This window comes from Micropterus dolomieu, linkage group LG12, assembly GCF_021292245.1.
Source record: "Micropterus dolomieu isolate WLL.071019.BEF.003 ecotype Adirondacks linkage group LG12, ASM2129224v1, whole genome shotgun sequence".
NCBI lineage: Eukaryota > Metazoa > Chordata > Actinopteri > Centrarchiformes > Centrarchidae > Micropterus > Micropterus dolomieu.
In genome coordinates, this window is record NC_060161.1 from 12,710,060 (window position 1) to 12,719,218 (window position 9,159).

General features: G+C 38.6%; 1 protein-coding gene across 3 annotated transcripts in view; it reads left to right on the plus strand.

Annotated features, from left to right (window-relative positions):
- nlgn2a (neuroligin 2a) overlaps window positions 1-9,159 on the plus strand; it is a 188,370-nt gene that overhangs the window by 104,023 nt on the left and 75,188 nt on the right. The gene's annotated exons all lie outside the window — the stretch shown is intronic.

The window sequence follows — 9,159 nt, forward strand, 5'->3', positions numbered from 1 at the left end:
TCCCCCCCCCCCCCCCCCCCCCCCCGCTTGTTCTTTTGGACTTGTTTCTTGGAGAAAAAAAATGACTGATGATATTTTGATACATATTTCTCTTTATGCTATTTTGGAGGGTTGTGCGGATGAGTCTTTTTCTTGCTCCGTGATGCTCTTTGATTTGGGGTATTTTTTGAAGTTGGGAGTCGGAGGAAGTTTGACACAAGAGGATTTTCTTGGTGATCAAACGTGCTGGCACAGACACAACTTTATGAGCTGCCACAGTCAGCAAGCAGTCGAAGCAGTCAAGCCCAGTTAAGACACTCCCCCAACCCCACCCGATCCCCTAAATATGTCTTTAATCCCATATCACAATGTACAATTAACCTCATTTGATTAAGAACTGCTAATCCCCTTACACTAACTCAGCAACATAGTCCAAAACTGGAATTGATCACAGGTACAGGGGAAAACTGGAGTCAGTCTCTGAACAGTGACCAAAAGTATACAGATACTAAACAAATGTCCCTGTCCCTGCATAGGAAAACAGATACACAATAGATAAAGACAAGCACTGTAAAAAGGGCAGATAATCTCTGTTGTATAAGGCATATTTTGGAAGAATACAAGTAACCTGTTCCCACACGACAAGTAGTGGAAATAACTTTCTATACAGAGCTTTTAGATTAGATGCACTGGCATAGCCAGAATTTTACAAATACAAAAAAACCCAGCTGTCAGTCTGTAAAATGTTCTGAATATACATTTCCCCTCATGTTCTTCATTAATTCCAGAAAGGCTGAATCAATATATTATGTATACTCTATTATATTTGAGTATATTTTGCCTGTAAAGAGTCCAATTTACATTCCCCCTCCACTCACAAACATGTTTTGCTTGTTGCTCCTTCAAATTAATGTGTGAGCTTTACTGTGCAGAGTTTGACACCAGAAGACTGTTTTCACATTAATCTGCTGAAAGGGGAACATTTCTCTAAACCTCAATTTAAGACAAATACCTACAAGCACGAGATTGCTGTGACATGACAACCAGTCTGGAAGCCCAGGCCAGTATGTAATTTACACAAACTTAGTGTGAACAGGTGAGGCCAGTGCACAAACACTGATAACAGATTTTTCAGTGGAGTACAAGACATCTTGACAAACAACATTATCATTTGCATAGATTCTGGGTTTTTCAATGAGGAGGAATAAGTAGATGAAATTTTATTTAATGAGACAATTGAACTTTTGGTGAAAATCCATATCAGACAGAAATTATTATCTTATTAAATGTCTGGATGCAGCCTGTACTCACCAGAAACACACCTAAGGAAACCAAGGTTGGAGTCCTGTGTGAAAGAAAGTCAAAGTTGGTTACTTGCGTGACTTACGTTACTTACTTTATTTACATTATATATGTCACTTATGTCACATGACTTACATAATGTACTTATTTTAACCCAAACCACAGTCTTTTTCTAAACCTATCCAGGTGGTTTTGTTGCCTTAACCTAGCCAAAGTACAACGTTTTTTTTACAAAGATTACCACGCTTAAAATGTCATGTGACTTAGGTCACGTGACTTACATAACGTACTGCCAGCACTTGTACATGTTGTTTTGGGGAATGGTCTTAAATGTTGTTATAGAACACTTGAAAATCTACCTAATGCGTGTCCTCATTGGTGGCTTCTGCCCTGCCAATGATGATTGTGAAAGTCTATTGTCAATGCATGGGTGGTTCAATCCCCCACTGTGACACATCCACCAAGGTGTCCCTGAGCAAGACACTTAACAACCCCTTGTTGCTCCAGAGGCTTGTGACCTCTGACATATATATATTTTTTGGATAAAAGCTTCAGCTAAATGAGTAAATGTAAATGTAATAGATATGTAGGCTATATTGAAACACAACACCAGTGTATTTCAACTAAGCAGTCAACAAAACATTACTGTATTTGTAACTAAAAATGCTTTACTTGTTAAGAAACAATCGAAAGAGAAAGTGAGACTGCTACACAATGGTTGCATTGTATGAAAATAAAGTAATACAGCACAATGGGCAGTTGTTTGCAGTATGACCTTATGCTTACATCTTGCCTGGTGAAAATGATTCATACACATATTAAAGTCTATGGTACATGCACTCTGATTCCAAGCTGCTCCAGATTCAGAGTGCAGACACTGTTAATGATCTTACATTAAACTGTCAAAAACTCTGCCAAATTTAACTCAAACTATTTTCAATGAAAGAACCTAGAAAATACATGGTCGGTGATTATCTGATAACAGCGGTGGCCGCACAATCCGTTCGTCCATGTTGTCCTCATTCTTTCAGCAGAGTATCAACAGAATTTAAATATGGCATGCTTTGAAGCTGCATATTCTAGGCCATGCAGAAACCTATTCAGACGCTATTCTATTCAAGTAAAAAGCATGTAGTGTACACTCAATAAGAGCAAGGAATAATTTAGGCAGCATCCTCCACCCAGCTAGATGACTTCATTCAGCAGCAGCAGCTCGCTCTTTGCTCTGCATCAGGTGTTAGAGAGCGACGGCCACAGTGCTGCTCAGTGTTGATGTTCAAAAAGATGGATAGAGCTTACAGCACAGCTCTGTGCATAGGTGTGTGTGTGTGTGTGTGTGTGTGTGTGTGTGTGTGTGTGTGCATGTGTGGAGAGGAGGGGATTACAAACCAGAGCGAGATTGAGCTAAATCAAGAAAGAGGCAGGGAGAGTGTGTTTCTCTGCCATCCTGTGTGTCAGCTCTGATCAGGGACAAACCAGAGCCACCTGAGCCCCAAACCTGGAACATATTTCTGCCAAGAACAATGTCACCTCTCTCTGACACACTCTCACACACACACACACACACACACACGCGCGCACATGATATGAACAGGACCACACAATACAAACGTGGACATTCCCATAAAAGGAAATGTCCCATCGGAGTTAAAAGACAGAAACAGATGAAGTGCGATTGACACCATTACAGCTGACAACACATTGCATTAAGCAAGAGTAATGCCTTACATTACTCGTTACTTTACTGTCATTACTCAACCCAGCTCTGCATAACCAACTCCTAATCCTCCTCACCCACACATTGCATCTTTTGTATTTAACCATACATAGAAAATAACACATTGGGGTTTACAAGCAGGCGGCCTGCAATTTGTGGGGATTTTTCCGACCATCCACAAACTAGCTTACCCCCAGCTGCTTGGTTCACACACCTTCTACCTCCAGCCCGTCCTCACCAGAAAAAACGGCCATATAGGTTGATTATCCACGTAAATAGCTGGTGGGGTAGATGGATGTGAAAATAAATAACAAATAAAGTAAGGACTTTAACTCAGGAGGCTGAGGTTTGAGTCAAAGATGACTTACGACAGGTGACTTATGTAATATTCTTATTTTAACCCAAACTCCAATTTTTCTAAACCTAACCAAGTTGTTTTGTTGCCTAAACACAACCAAACTACCACCGTTTAGCACGTGTTGAACATCATGTGACTTGCATAACGTTCTGGACTGGTATTTAGGTAAATACGTCGTTGTACTTTGCAGTGGTCACATATGTTGTTTTGGGACAATCAACCTATTTTATCGTTTAGGTATGAGTATATATTGTCTAACTCAGAACAAAACTAGTGAAAGTGGGCATACTTTCTACAACGGGTAGAGGCTAACTGCCGATCCCCCCACCTCCCAAACTAATATTAACGTTCCATCTAACTCCCGGTAAAGACGGTCAACAAGCCGATCCCAAGTAACTGCGTGTAAGTGGGATTAGTCATTGTAATGTAATTACTGAATTTCAATTTGTGATCCCTTACACTACAAGTTACAGAAAAAAAGTAGTCACATTGCTGTTATTATATAAAAAAGTGTCTTCATAAGAATTATACATTAGTTATTATTTGTACTTCTAATTCTGAAAAAGTTCCGGAAATCAATCAAATAATATAAAACTACATAGAACATGTTCACAAAGCACAGTGTGAATCAGTCAGCTGCCGTCTCTTTAACTCTCCACTGCTTCATTATATTTATTCTAAAAAGGAGTACTAGGGGGAGATTGAAGAGAGCTACAGATGGTTAGTATTTGAAAGGGAAGCACTATGCTGTACTTAATTAGATCTTGGTGATCTGCAATCTGAAGCCAGTCATTCCCGAAAATGTAGAACTCTGATTTTTTGCCACTGAGATCGGCTGGCAACAAATTATAGTAGAGGATGTTTGCTGATGAAATCTTTGCCCTGGCCCCAAAATATTTTTTTATAATAAATAAATAAGGAAACAAAGGCAGACAGAAAACTGTACTGTTATAGTAACATCTATTTTTAATATTGTAAAGTAGATTTCTTTTATCACCCAGTCCATGTTTTTCGTACTTTCAAGGCAAAATGGTGCTCATTTTTCAAACATGTAAACATGTAAATTATGTGATGGACTGAAGGTGGCTTCGGCTTTTTCCAATAATGCAGTAAATTTTTTCTTTCATGACTAGTGATGATAAGAATATGAACTGGGTATTTAATTACAGACTAATATTGGGTATCATTAATCAAACCACGCAGTGAAAGCTTTGATTTACCTTCACTGAGGTAAATCGCTGTCAGCCAGTACTTCATTTCTGATAATAAGGTGATGCTGTTAAATGCCCAGACTGCACGGGTTATAGAATCAGAATTTACTGTGCTTAAAGCTAGGGTATAATGTTGTGAGTGAAGCCTCTTTTTGTTTCTATATGTGTTACACAAATAAAGGAGAATAGGCTGCCATGGCTACAGAATACTGACACCAATTATGTGGTCCAGCTGTATCATTGCATGCAGGTTTGGACATAAATGTAATTATCAGAAATGAATTTCAATTACTTGTAATTCCCTATGCACAAGGAAATTAAATGTTTTTCAATAATAATAATAATAATGATGAGAATAATAATAATAACTTGTGGGATAAATTGTAGCTCATTTTAAGTTTGTTAAAGGGACAGTGCTTAATCCAAATATCAACAGGTTCACCCACCAGAACAAAACTTTCCTCTCATATCTTACAGTGTTTGATTTGAAAGATAATATATTCTAATTATAATTTTAACTATTCTAATTATCCATAAACTCCCCCTGTTCTTTCATTCATTTCTTTTCTGGGGGGTGTCTCTCATTTCTTTATGACTCTGACTCTGTATTGAGTATATTGTCATTGTTATTTGGGATGCTTTAAATATGCGTTCTCCCTCATGCGTGCAGGACTGTTACAGATGCTTAACCGTCGACTCCGGCTTCTCACAGTAGTAGGTTTTATGTTGTTTTACAGTTTAATTTGCTCATGGTGAATATCAGGTATTGTACTACCTGTGCCGTGCGCACATATAATGAACTGTGATCGTTTCATCTGGCCACAATCACTGCTGCCATGATCACTGGAAAGTCTGTATGTGACACCACTTACAAAGTCACTTCAGTTCCCATTAACTCTCTAAAGATGCTAATAATTTCACTCAAACTTCATGTGGCTATTTTTTTTGCAGTGTGACTCATTTGCATAGAATGGGCCAGTTTTGTTCCAAATGTATGCATATTACCTCATTTAAATACATTCAGATAGCATCAAAGCACTGAGATGCTATTTGCTTTGCAGCGCTGTTGGGGTTGCATTTCACACTTTGTTGGTGCTTTGAGAATTACACAGTTTCCTAAACATTAATTTGGAGTCAAATCCGAGTTCAGTATTATTATATTGAATTATTATATTGTTTTTGTCTTTGTTTTGCCCCACATTCTCTTTAGCTGCTAAATGCTCCACTAACGATCACTAGCTAGTCGCTAACTTTACCTGCTATTTAGTGCTGGGAAGTTAATGTAAGCTGGGTTTATCAGAACCTTTTTGAAAGGAGCCACCTGCTTACGCTGGAAAAGTAATACCTAAAAGATGATAAAACCACTCTGTAGATTTTAGGAAATGCAAAGTCTGGTTTATTACAATGAACGGCGCCTTTTACATTACACGTGATCATTTGATCCACTGTTTACATAAAATATATTGATTGGTGCAGCTTTAAAGGTTTGTTTGTTCACAGCCTGATAGTTATCATCAAAATAAAAAGTATTTTTCAGTTATGAGTAAGGATGTAATAAGTCAAATATATGTTGTCCAAAAAAGGCAGCTTTATTGCAGCCGTACTTATTTCATTATTGTGTTTTAATCATTAGTGCTGCAGATAATTGTAACAATAAAAAGAACATTGTTTATTGACCTCAATTTAGGTCGTTATCTAAGAGCTAAAATACTTCTTATTTCATTTTGTCAGTATTTTTAATTCTGTATTTTTCTGTTTATGGTGAAGTTTTCCAGTTTAGAAATGAAATACCAGCTCTTAGTTGCACATTATATATATATATATATATATATATATATATATATGATGTGTTATACAGTCATAACAAGAAATGTTTCTAAATGCTCTATGCTTGTGTCTCTAAATATCATTCTATAGACAAACATAAAATGAATGAAATCAGTATTGATAGATTAAACAACAATGACCAGGATTCACTCTCAGCATTGTGTTTCTCATAATTAGAAAATTATCATCATCTCATCCAGGATATTGTAAACTCCATATACCTCTACTGCTTAACTATACAGCATGCAGAGTCTGAAATGAATACAGACGAAACATCAAATGCTTGTTAAACTTCATCTATGAAAGTTACTGTCCCTGCTGACCACTGTATTCACAAAGCAAAACAATGGTTCTGTATCAGACTTTTGATTAAGTGCCTGTAAGACTGGCTCCACAAAAAAAGTGGTTCTCCACTGGCTCAGTGAATAGCAGTTTACTGAATGAGCTTTTAATTAATGTCTTTTAATTGAATGTGTCGCTTAAGAGCTGAAAATGACTTGGATGTCAAACAGTATTCCCAAGACAAATGTATATTCTCGGCTGCCAGAGATTATTTTTAGTGTCTGAAGAGTGAAGGACAAGAAAAATGGACAAGAAGACATAAAGGGGCATTAGTTAGAGTGATGCCAGCAGCGGAGGAAGTTGTATCTCGATGCTTTGCGCTTGTTGATGGCGAACTAGATGAAATACATCAGAGCGTCGGAGTGGCTTTATCACAGAGACACTTCAGCAAGAAACAATATAAGATATTCACGATGCTCTCCACTGGATTCAAGATGGTAGAGGAGGAATAATAAGAGTTTGCCGTTGTCTATGTGAGACAGATACAAGCTTTTGTCTTTTGTCTGTTTTTGTCTGCATCAACGGATTTTTCTCAATTTCCTCCTCCTTTTTGCCAGTTACTCTCTCCCCTCCTTCCCCTCCTCCTCTCTCTGTCGCTCTGTATTATGTGGTGTTTCCACCATGGTTATAACTCTGCTAACAGATGCTGGCCTGTGGGCAATGCAGCATCTCACAGTGTCGGCGTCTCTCTTCGTGCTCTCAGACGTACACATTCGCTCCCCCTATTACAGCACTCGCTCTCAATCCCTCATTTTGGAAAATAGTACCATGCAAGGATGGAGACTTGGCACGTTTCATCTTTTTCTTGTAATTAGGAGCATCCAGGGAGATGCTCTCCTGCTAAATCTCTCCATTTCCTGTAGGCTTTTCATCATGGACACATTGTAATATTCAATGTACTGTACAATATGCATTCGTACACGACAGCCATTGTGAGGACGAGGAGGCCTCGCGCAATCAGCACTGAGTAACGTGGAGGCTGGCATCCCTTCTGTTATTTATTTGACCATTTTTACATTCTTACATGTTGAGCACAAATTATTTTTTAAGAGGATTTTTAATGGATTGAGGCAGGGACAATATTGAGTACAATATCCACAAAGGATGAAGAGAGAATGGAAAGAAAAAACAGTAAGGAGCAAAAGAAGACGGACAAAGCAGAATTGAACAGCTCACTATATGAAAATGAAAAATTAAATAACAAAACCGGGCCGCCTGTTGCAGAAAAAAGGATATAACGCAGTATGTCTCAGCACAGAACAAAAGAGCCCAGCACCAAACAGAATCCAGTGTTCTGCAGGAAAAGAGCAAAGGTATTGTCAAACCAACTTTATTTTAACATTACTATAGAGACTCAATCTCTTGTCTCTTTCTATCACTGCGTCTCTCGGTGGGCCTGTCGGTTATTTGCTGCTGAAGCTCCCTGCCTCCCCATTACCTCAACGCTCGGCCCACGCCATGTCAAGGTTGTGTCAATATCGTGTCGGATACACCTACTCCATCGCACGCTGACAGATAGTATTTTATTGAGCTTGAAACCCTTTGACAGGACAAAGAAAATGAAGAGGAGTGGAAGGAGGGAGGCTGAGGGAAAGATGGAAAGATGAAAAGGATCGGAAGGTACTGGGAGCGGGCGAGAAAGTAAGAGACGGGGAAAAAGAGAGAGCTATTTGGCGCTGTGTCGACCGTCAGCTAGCTTAGCGCTTGGGAAAAAGCTCAACACAGTTTTTTGTTTTGCGCTTGGCTGGGTTTATTGCCATGTGTAATGGCTATAAGGGAATGGAGGAAGCAAAAGTGAAGGCTGGCTCAGCTCCTCTTCCACTCCTGGAACACAGTGAATAGCCCAGTTCTCGCTTTGAGCTAGCCAAGAGCTATTATGGGTCTATTTAATCCAAATCAATAAACTTTAAAGTGCTCACTGAAACAAATGAAGTTTGGAATTGTCAAATTATATTGCAGAGAAGAACTCCCAGCAGGCAATAGTGACATCAGTAATACTAGTGAAGTATTGCAGAGTCATACTCTAGATTTGATGATGCATGGTTTTGTAAGCGACACTCAAGCATACTGCATAAAAGCAAATGAGCATTTAAATATGTAACTCACTGAAGTGTGCACAATTATACAAGTACTGTGTAATCCTACCTACTTAAGTACTTTAGCAAGAACATTATCATACCATATGTCTAGATTTCCCCTTTCCCTTTAAGTGGTCATATTATGCTTATTTTCAGTTTTCGGTTTAGCTGAATATCCCCTTACCAGCTTAGCAACATGGACTGGGGCAAGAGTTTCAGAGTGGCGAGTTATTAATCTGTAACAAATGTGTCTTTCATCCATAAAGTTTTAACTGAGCTCTGTCTCTACATCACAGTAACAACTTTATGTCCATTGACTGCCTGGAGGGTAGCTAGTGTTTGGAA